Raw genomic sequence first — 8,357 nt, 5'->3', positions numbered from 1 at the left:
GTTAGGTTAGTAGATACTCACCTATCCACGATCGGGATTTCCAGCGCTGTCGGCCTTCCGCTGCTCGGAACTCTGCTGATGTTGGCCTGCCGCTGATTGGAATTGAACCGCCGGCCATTTCATACCCATGCCATAGAGGGTTGCTGCTGTTAAGTAGGGAGGATTATTTGTCCCAATGTGACACACTGCAGTGTGACATCCGCATACGTGATGCAAAATTTGAAAGATATAAAACTAAATGTAAATTAACCCTATTGTACCCAATGCACACATGACCAGCGGTTCTTTACACCAAACACCCCTGTTCTCTAACCATTGTAGTTTACTTGCCTTAGGACTATTTTCCACTACATATCCTCTTAGTCTCCCATTCTACTGAGTCTGCGGCTGTCTGCTCCTGGCTCCTCTCATTGACAGCTGTCACAATGCTGAGACGTCTGCACTGCTGCGGCTGCCTGCTCCTGGCTCCTCTCAGTGAGATGTCTGTACTGCTGTGGCTGCCTGCTCCTGGCTCCTCTCAGTGAGATGTCTGTACTACTGCGGCTGCCTGCTCCTGGCTCCTCTCAGTGAGATGTCTGTACTACTGCGGCTGCCAGCTCCTGGCTCCTCTCAGTGAGATGTATGTACTGCTGCGGCTGCCTGCTGCGGTCTCCTCTCTGATGCTGCAGAAAGCCAAGAGTCGGATGGGACAAGCCCACGCAGCATCCTGTGGAAATCCGGACAGCACACTTCCCTCCTCTTGCTCTGGCTGGTGCATATCCTGCGGGATCTCTATGTGAATGACACTATCACTGGATTTATCAAGCTTCACTTTTCAGTATTTGCTCCTGCAGATAACACCATCTTCAGATGGCGATATCCTCAGAAATGAACTGTCCCATCTGTGCATGCAGACTTATGGTCATGCATGTTCAGTAGTATCCTGCAGGGCTCAGCAGAAAGCTAAGTATTTTATTATTACTGCTTTAGGCTAGCCATGAAAGACTTTGCTATGGGGAAGGTGCTTTGGTGAAGTTTTCTCCCAATAATAAACAATACCTCTTTTAAATTGCAGCTAATACATTGGGGAAATCCTCAAATAAATAATAAATTACACCCCTAGACCTGTAGTTTTCAATACATGCAATGGTGAGCAGTATAAACTGGACTTTATGGGGGATAAAGCACCAGTTGTAATGTTCTGGTTTAGTTGTGGACCCGGGGTGGTGACAGGAGCAGATACAGAAGCGTATTTAAATAAAAAGGTAGAATCTTTAATGAGTGATTTAGCAGACATGGGAATGGCAAAAGCAAAAGTCCAGGTTTAGCACTAAAGTGCACTTGAAAACTGTAGTGAGGATAATGGGAGAATGTCCAGATAGTGTCAGATAAGAACAGTCCAGTATGCAGGTTAGTGAGCTGAAAAAACACAGGCAGAGGTGATGAGTCCAGCTGGGAGTGAAATGGAGGCAAGGTGCAGGGTGTCAGCAGTCTCAGGCACTCAGGCAGGGGAAAAGGCAGTGGAGGATGCAGGATAGTCCAGCGGGTTTTTGGAGCTGACAAGCAGGCTGGCAGGTAGCGTTTTCACAGGTTCACAGGTGAGCACAGAGAACTCCCTCTCAGCTAGGCTGACATACACGTTGCACTGGCAATGAAGGAAGGCTCTGAACCTTCCTAAATACCCCATGCCGCGCTATGACTGGCTGAAGGGAGCACATGACTCACCAAGATTGGGCAGTTGAATCACATTGTCAGAAGGCAAGATGGCAGCGCCCATGCCAAACGGAACGGAAACACCGCCAGGCCTAACCAGCCCCGAGTGACAATGTGCCCGCACAGAACCAAGCGCAGCCAAAGCCCCTCGCCAAACACCAGCTCCACCGCCAGACACCCCCCACCATAGTGACCTCACTGGACATACCCGACGACCACCATGCCGAGAAACCCTGGCCCTGACACCAGTGAAGCAGATTACAGAAGGGGTTGGCTGATACAAAGTGGCAAAAAAGGAAAATGAGAAGAGCAGCAGACTTTAGGATCAATTGCAGAGCAGAAAGGGAGGAACAGGGAAAGCCAGAGAGGAGGAGGTTACAGTAGTCATGGCGGGAGATGATGAGAGTCTTGGTGGCATCAGGGAGGAGAAGAGGGCCGCTTCTGGTGATGTTGCAGAGGTGGAAATGGCAGGAGTGAGAGATATTTTCAATGCGAGGGCAGTGGCAGAACTTTCATGTCGTAGACCCAGGTGCTGAAATATTTTTTAAGCTCCCCCACCTCCGCCCAAGGGGGATAGGCAACGGGTGGTGGTGAGAGACAGTGGGTGGTGGAGAGAGGCAGGGGCTAATAGAAGAAAGCATAGGGTGACAGCATGAGGCAGTGTATGACAGCAGGAGACAGTGGGTGATAGGGTGAGGCAGAAGGTGACAAGGAGAGGCTGTAGGTGATAGCTGGTGGAGTCTGGTTTGCTGCAACTCAATTAAACTTTATTTCAGTGGAAATGGACTTGCACTCTTCCATAAAGCCTGAGGCCCACTAGGGCACTTTTCCCTTCCCCTGTCAGGGCCCCTGTAATAACCATACACAATGCCCCTACACCCAGGTGTTGCTCAGTGCCTCTACAGCGAGGGGCTGCTTAGTGTCCTTACACACAGGGATTGCACCATATCCCATACACCTAGAGGCTGCAAAGTGCCACTACACCCAGGGGCTGTACAGTGGCTCTACATCCAGGGGCTGCAGAGTGACCCTACACTGCAGCCCTACATGTGCTACAGTCACAAACACACCCGGACCTTGCACTTTCCAAGAGTGTGAGAGTAGTGTGCAGTATCCTGGTGACATCCGGCGGCAGTGTGACCCCCTCCTGGCAGCAGCTCTGCCTTTCATGATCCGACACCCAGTGGACCGGTATAACATGGGAAGAGAGAGACAGGCCCAGTCTCTAGGCTGGGGAATGAATGGCATTGACTGCTAAAAGGTCAGCCCCATCCCCCTAAAGTAAGGAGCAGGTCTCTCAAGGCAGTGGGGCCGATCATACTCTCTGCCCTGGGCCAATCCAACGTTCCTCTATGGTCAGGCCCAGGGGAAAACTCATCGTGGTCTGGGCAGCTGGTAGCCACTGTCTCATTGGACCCCAGAGGTCTTGGTGCACCGCACCAGCTGCACTGCTGCTAGTTCTGTCCCTGTGTGAGGAATATAGGAGAGGGAGAAGTCAAGGATGACACCCAGGCAGCGGACTTGATGGACAGCAGGGAAGAAAATATTGTCAACAGAAAGAGAAAGCGGAGAAGATGAGGGAGTCCTGGATCAGCAGAAAACAATGAGATCGGTTTTGGCCATGTCTAGTTTGAGAAAGGGCTGGGACAGCCACTGATAGCTGTCAGCGAGGCAGGAAACGACAGGAGAGAGGAGGGACTGAGATGAGGGAGCAGAGGTATATTTCAGTGTCATCAGCATAGAAATGGCAATGGGGATGGAAGGGGCTAGTGAGGTTTCCAGAGGAGGTGTTAAGGCGAGGAGGGGACCAGGGATGGAGTCTTGGGAGACCAAGACAGTTAAAGGAAAGGGGGATGTAAAGTCAGAAGTAAGGAAAAGAGGGAAAATACTAATAAATATAATGTGAACCCTATACTAATCAAACCTGTGTTTTTGCACTGATATCATCCACATAGAAACAACGCTAATGCTTGGATTCGTCAGCGGGTCCAGAAGAAGAGGACGCCAAAGAACTCGTTGGCTGGACACAATAAAGGCTGACACGAACATGCCCATAAATGACCTGAAGGAAGCGGTTAGAGAAAGAGAAGCGTGGCGTTCACTGATCCATAAAGTGTCCGAAAGTCGATGTCGACTAAACGGATAATCATCATCATCATCATCATCCACATAAATATTTTTTTTAAAATTGGCAAATTCTGTAATGGATGTCACTCCTCAAAGTAAAAATAACTAGAAAAAAAAGACACTGCTAATGTAATGGCCAGGCTAAGTGGCTGATGGAGCTGTGGCAGAAATATTTTTACATATCTATTATTTAATAGTGTAGGGTTATTTAATAGTCAGAGGATTGTGCAGCTGGCCACTCCATCACACATACAATCTCCTCTTTTAGATAAGTAATTTGCTGTAGCAAATCAAATTAGTTACGGCAAATGTAAGTGGCTTTAAATGACAATGTATAAATGCTGGATCAATATAACGGAGTTGAAGTATTTAAAGGCGTTTTCAAGTAAACCACATACACATGAATTTCTGGGTAATTCTATCTGTGCATGTGTCACGGTCACTAAATACTCTGCAGTAAGACATGGCCTCCAGTGTCTAGTGCACGTACCCCTTACTTGTATTTAGGGACACTTCCCACAGTAGATTCAATAGTCAGGGAAGGAATAATGGGCTGTGGTTTACTGAATATGTATGCTGCTATAGTTCCCTTATTTATAACAAGTCCCTGCTGTGAGATGCACACGTGCACACTTAGGAATTGTTGGCATGGAAAGCGGTGGGCAAAATAAAGGGCCACTCATTATATAAGAGGGGCAGGAGCATATTCATATTTCTAATAGCAACATTACAATGATGTATTATTTATTTATTATTTTTTATTAATAATTAATAACCGTTATTTACATAGCACACACATATTCCTACTGTATATAGAGCTGTACAGAGATATTTACACCCTTCCCATCACTCACTGCCCCAGTGGTGCTTACAATCTATTTTCTCTACCACATGTACACACACATACACACTACGGTTATAACTAAGGGCCTGATTCACTACCGTACGCAATAGCGATTACGCACGCAGTTCAACTGCGATTGTATGCTAATCCATTGCGATCTCTATTTCCTCACAGCACAACATAAGGACGCCCACTTTACTCACCACACATCCGTAATGTTTAGCAAGACTGCGAAACCATTGGTACAATCAAGTACCATCGCAGCCTCACGCACACTTGCATAAGCCCTGGCCTTACTCAGAAATTGCTAACAACCACGCACGCTATCAGTCCTCAGGCTGCGTAGGCCATTGCAGTGGATAATTTATGCACGCCCCTGAAATGACGTTGAAACGCACTGGCACGCCTGCGTTCAGCCGACCCCCCCATCAGCACCCACAAACAGCTCTTCCTGTCAATCACTCTGCGATGTGTGTGGGTAGCCACTGAGATCGCAGTCCCAATCACAATGACTGGTTCGCAGAACGCAACATTGGGCTGATTGTGTGCGTATTAGCAACTGCGTTCCTTGCTGAATCAGGCCCTAAGTAACATAACACATTTTCTTGCTCCCCTCTGCCAAAACTCATCAAGCACAACAGAGTGCACTTACCAGAATAGCAAGATTTTGATGTCCATGTGCACGCTCTTTGTGCAAGATAACACACATTTGTGCAATGAGGGTGAGGTAAGTAAGTAGTCTCACACAAGTTACATTATGCAAAATGAAAATGGTATATGAATGAAGAGAAATGGAACAGACTTCACATTCAGGAGTCAGGCCGCTATGGGAGAACGCACGCACTTGGATGATGTTTTTGTACTGCGCATGCATATGCCTCGCACTGCGCGTACACAAACAAGCCAGTGCGATCGGGTAAAAGTATGCAGACTACACGCAGCATGCACGCAAACCCCTTCCGATATTGATTTACAGGAAGTGTAATATGTTGGTGATGATGGGGGGTGGTCGGGCAAACGCAGGCGTGCCTGTGCATTGGACGCCATTTTAGGGGCGTCCATAATTAAGCCAGTGCAGCGAGGGACGCAGTGATGAGACTCTGTGCACACAAGAAGTTGCCAAGATCCTGCGTGAAGTCTGGTCAACCACTATTATGCAAATGTGGTCAGTGGTTGTTGATGTTACCGATGTTTACGCTATCTTGCGTACTGATCAGGCTTTGAGTAAAGGGAGATGGGCGGCTTAATATAGGGCTGGGCGTCTGCAACTTATGATGCGCTCTCCGTGCTTATGCATTGATTAGCATATTCTCGCAGCGGATGGGTGCGTGCGTTCTCTCCTTTGCGTTGCTTGCTGAATCAGGCCATTAGACCAAGTATTAAAGGAGGCATCTCCCCACCAAGAGGGACCTTCTACTTGGGATAACACCACCGGTCGCACCATCAAAACTTGCATCAGCTCTATGGCAGGTGCAGATTTACCATATGAGTATTGCTTCCAAAGTGAATAATTAAGCATTAGCACTTCAGAGACACACCTGCGGGCATTTCCATAACACGCCCATAAGAAGGATCATCTTTGTGCATCTATTTAGCTACCTCCCAGGAATGACCAGCACTTTTCCAACACAAGTTGAGGTGGCTAAACAGACGCATGACGATGGTCCTGTCTGGGAAGTGTGGGCTGGAATCAGCCAAGATGGAACTTGCACAGAGTTCAATGCAGCAGGTCAGGGCCGCCATCAGGGGGGGACTGCCAAGACTGGAGTCTCGGGCCCAGGTAGAAAAGGGGGCCCATACGCAATCTATTCTACTGCCCGCCCGCAATCCACCCCGCTGTCTGCACGCAATCCATCCAATCTACAATCCATCTCGCTGACCGGCGCTCGCGCGCCATGTGTAATAACGTTTTGTTCTCTTTGGAGTGTGGTGTGTGATGTAACGCCGCACAGTGCTGCTGAGAGGAACTGGGTCGCTTTCACTTGAGGTGCTGCAAGAGGAAAGGTAAGTAAAGCATGGGGGTGGGCTGGGGCTGGAGACAAGGGTCTGACAAAGGAGGGCAGGAGACACAGAAGGGGGAGCTATATATAGTTTGTGCCTATGACTACATGAATAATTCTAATAACATTTAACAAAGAAGGGGGTCTGGGCAGGAGACACAAGAAAAGGGCTGGCTGGGGAGACAGAAGGAGAGCTGGCTGGAAAGACAGAAGGGGGCTGGCTGGAAAGACAGAAGGGGGCTGACTGGGGAGACAAGGGGGACTGGCTGGAGAGACAGAAGGGTGCTGGCAGGGGAGACACAGAAGGAGTCTGGCAAGGGAGACACAGAAGGGGGCTGGCTGGAGAGACAGAGGGTGCTGGCAGGGGAAACACAGAAGAGGGCTGGCTGGGGAGACAGAAGAGGGCTGGCTGGAGTGATAGAAGGGCGCTGGCAGGGGAGACACAGAAGGGAGGCTGGCTGGGGAGATAGGAGAGGGCTGGCTGGAGAGACAGAAGGACGCTGGCGGGGAGACATAGAAGGAGTCTGGCAAGGGAGAAACAGAAGGGAGGCTGGCTGGGGAGACAGAAGAGGGCTGGCTGGAGAGATAGAAGGGCATTGCAGGGGAGACACAGAAGGCATCTGGCAAGGGAGACACAGAAGGGAGGCGGACTGGGGAGACAGAATGGAGCTGGCTTGGGAGACACAGAAGGAGTCTGACAATGGAGACATAGAAGGGAGGCTGGCTGGGGAGGCAGAAGAGGGCTGGCTGGAACTGGAGAGACACCACAATGTTGGAGTTGCAATAACACCAGAGGAGGGGCCCTGTCTATTCTGTCAGTCCCGGGCCCCATAATTTCTGATGGCAGCTCTGCAGCAGGTATTCAGCTTTCTGGATCCTCACAGACAGGGCCGGATTATAGGCGGGGCGTTCGGGGCGGTCGTCCAGGGCCCCCCGCACATTGGGGGCCCCCACACTGTCCCTAGACATGCCACTGTTACAAATATAGTATTGGAGAACAGCATGCAGCTGTCTCCATTCTGATCCTCGCCGGCGGCTCAGCTGTTCCCTAAACAGCGGCCACCGAGGAGCTTCAATAGTTAGAGCCAGCCACTGAAAATCTTCTCTATGTGCTGCTGCAGCGTCAGATCCCACAGTCAAAGTCTCGCGAGAGTTTGACTGTCAGAAGCCGAGGCTGCAGCACATAGAGAAGATTTTCAGTGCCAGTGGCTCCTTTGTTCTAAGCCTTCCCCCGTGACACAGCTCAGACTCAGCGGTGCAGTTATCGTGAGCTGAGCTACAAAGCTGACAGGCAGGTAGCTCACATTTTTATATATATATATATATATATATATATATATATACACTATGTATAGCTATATAATATATATAGCTATATAAAAGTGTATGCATACATCCTGTGTGTGTATGTATATATATATATATATATATATAAATATATATATATACACACATACAGTGTATATATATATTTATATACATATAATTTAAATATACTGTGTTTATATATACATACACACAGTGTGTATATATATATATATATATATATATATATATATACACACACACACACATATATACATATGTACAGTATAACAGTATATATAGCTTGTATATATATATATATATATATATATATATATATATATTAGGGGTGTGCACCAGCCACTTTTCGTGTTTTGTGTTTTGGTTTT

This window comes from Taudactylus pleione, unplaced genomic scaffold (genome assembly GCF_031769625.1).
Source record: "Taudactylus pleione unplaced genomic scaffold, aTauple2 ptg001091l, whole genome shotgun sequence".
In the NCBI taxonomy this organism is placed as follows: Eukaryota; Metazoa; Chordata; class Amphibia; order Anura; family Myobatrachidae; genus Taudactylus; species Taudactylus pleione.
This window is presented reverse-complemented; position numbering follows the sequence as displayed.